The following is a 3,131-nucleotide window of genomic DNA, read 5'->3' on the forward strand; positions in this document are numbered from 1 at the left end:
CTTTCAGGGGCGGCTCCCTCTGGGGCTCCACCCCTGATGCTGCTGCTGCTGCGGAGGCGGCGGCTGTGGGTCCAGGGGGAGCCCCCAGGGCCAAGCTGCAGGTCTGGGCTGGGGGGAGCTGTCCCGAACTCGATGGATTCCAGTGGGGGAGGGGTGGTCATGGATTCCAGGCTGGGTGGGGGCCCGGGCACGTTGAACCACAGGTAGTGTGGGAGGATGGAAGACTCTTCAGTCCCCCCATCAGATGGCTGAGACCGCTCTTCAGCCCCCCCATCAGATGGCTGAGACCCCTCCTCAGTCCCCCCATCAGATGGCTGAGACCCCTCTTCAGTCCCCCCATCAGATGGCTGAGACCACTCTTCAGTCCCCCCATCAGATGGCTGAGACCCCTCCTCAGTCCCCCCATCAGATGGCTGAGACCCCTCCTCAGCCCCCCCATCAGATGGCTGAGACCCCTCCTCAGCCCCCCCATCAGATGGCTGAGACCCCTCTTCAGCCCCCCCATCAGATGGCTGAGACCCCTCTTCAGTCCCCCCATCAGAGGGCTGAGACCCCTCTTCAGTCCCCCCATCAGAGGGCTGAGACCCCTCTTCAGTCCCCCCATCAGAGGGCTGGGCCGCCTCGTAGCTTGAGGAAATGTCACTGCTGTCAGGGGAGCGGTAGGGTCTGACCTTGACCTTTCTCCCTGGCATCTTGGTCTCCATCTTCTTTAGGATCAGGTAGGTCCCCATGTCCCTGTCATATTTTCTCTCCCCTACAGACTGCTCTACCTGGTCTGGCTCGAAACCGAGGCTCTGCATCAGTTCTAGGACCTGGGGGTCCAGGTCCCCCCCGGGCGGCTGGCTGTAGGGCCTCAGCTCCTCCTGGCCCCTGTTGAGCCAGGGGTGCCGCATGACCTCCTCCAGGGTCGGCCTCTGGCTGGGGTCGACGGTCAGGAGCCACCTGATGAATTGGCCGCCCTGCCTGGACAGGCGGTGCGGGGCCTCGAACTGCCCGGCCAGGACCTGCGCCTTAATTTTCGCCAAGCTCTCCCCCTGGAACGGCACCGTCCCCGTCACGGTCTTGTACAGGGTCACCCCCAGGCTCCAGACATCCGCTTTCCGGCCATCGTACGGCTCCTGCCGCAGGACCTCCGGGGCCATGTAGTAGAAGGTGCCGCAGAAGGTGCTCAGTTTGGAGTCGTCGCTCACCCTCCGCCCGAAGCCGAAGTCGGCCAGCTTGACCGTGCCGTCCTCGTCCAGCAGGATGTTGTCCGGCTTCAGGTCCCTGTGGGCGTTGGGAGGAATGTGTGAGCACGTGGGCGCCGCCCTGTGCACAGGGGCTGCTTCTAGAGAAGGGTCCCCCCGCTTTCCCTCCCCGCCTTAGAGCTCTGCAGCAGGTACAGTGTGACAGCAGCACAGGGTTTGGAGCCCATCAAACCTGTGGACGATGCCCCGCCGGTGGCAGTACTGCAGCGCCGACACCACCTGCCGGAACGCGGCGCGGGCCTGGCGCTCGCTCAGCGGGCCGTGGTTCTCCAGCCGCTGCCGCAGGTCCCCTTCCCTCAGGTGCTCCATCACCAAGAAGAGCATGTCTGGGGTGGTAACCACCTCAAACAACGCTGTTATGTTTGGGTGTTGTAAGCTTTTAAGACAATAGATCTCTCGAGCATATCGAGAGAAGCCCTTCGGACTGATGGCTTTCACCACCACCTCCGTCCCAGACAGCACGTGCCAGGCCAAATACACCTTGGCACAGGCTCCCTGGCCAATCCTGGATTGGAGTACATAGTCTCCAATACAGAGACTCTGGGTGTCAGAGGGGGCTGCAAAGTCATCACTCATTGTAACCAAAATAACAAACCAAAATAAATAACTAAAATAAAAAAGAAAAACAAAAAGAAAAATAACTCAAAAAATAAAACAAAATAAAAACAAAATTAAATTAAATAAAAGAAAATAACAAAAGAAAAAAAACAAATAAAAATAAAATAAAATAAAATTAAATTAAATAAAAGAAAATAAAAAAGAAAAAAAATAAAATAAAATAAAAATGAAAAAAAAAAGAAAAATTAAATAAAAGAAAAATGAAAAAAAAATAAGAAAACAAACAAAAATGAAAAAAACGGCAAAACCTATCTAAGGAGTCCAAGTCCACAGGTCACCACAATCAGCTTCCTGGGCTATAACGGACAAAATCCTCGGCCCAGTCAGGGCCTTTTTATAGGAGTGGTTTGCAATTCCATCACAATGGCACCTTATGAGGTCAGAGCAAGAAATGGACCAATCCCGGCTGGGGAGTGGTTTGTGATTCCATCACAATGGCACCTTATGAGGTCAGAACAAGAAATGGACCAATCCTAGCTGGGGATAAACCATAGTGGTTTTCTCACTTTTTGGTCTCATGACCATTATACTCTGGAAAACACAAAAAGACACTTTTGTTTATTTGGGATATTATATTGATATTTATTTTATTAGAAATATAAATCTATAAGATGTGCGTGCACGCGCACACACACACACACACACACACAGAAAAGTCTGACTTATTCTCATGCTCCAGTTCTCAGTTCAAGTATCACCTGCTTAGTTCTAAGATCAGATATCCCTGATCCATCCATCCCTACCTACCTCACTCAGGACATCACGTTTGTCATCTTCATAGCACCGACCACAGTGGGGCTGATTCTTGTTTACTGTCTGTCTTTCCCATGAAGGAAGGGGCAGGACTGTAGTGTTCCCGGAGTCTAGCACAGTGAGTGGCAATAAAATAAGTGTTTAATAAATGTTTGTTCACTGGATTAACAGAAGAATTTGTGGTAACAAAATATGACCAACTATTAATCAAAGTGATTCTAAAAAACAGTCATGTTCTGTCCTCACTCAGCTTTTGGGGCAGATAGGATAGGACCAAGGAGTGCTCAAGTCTGGGTTTCCAGGTCTGTGGTTGCTCAGTGAGACTGAGGAAAAGCCAGCTGGCAGGAGCCTCGCTGTAAAGATTCAAGAAGATGATTCGTCCTGCCACTGGTACTTGCTAAGGACGAAATAAATTTGGACCTGCAGTAAGGCTGCAAGGTATGTTTACATGTTGAATATCCATTCCCAGATTACACAAAAGACTTCTCTGGATGAAAGAATGTCTACAGAGGT

Source organism: Eptesicus fuscus, chromosome 16, assembly GCF_027574615.1.
Source record: "Eptesicus fuscus isolate TK198812 chromosome 16, DD_ASM_mEF_20220401, whole genome shotgun sequence".
NCBI classification, from domain to species: Eukaryota; Metazoa; Chordata; class Mammalia; order Chiroptera; family Vespertilionidae; genus Eptesicus; species Eptesicus fuscus.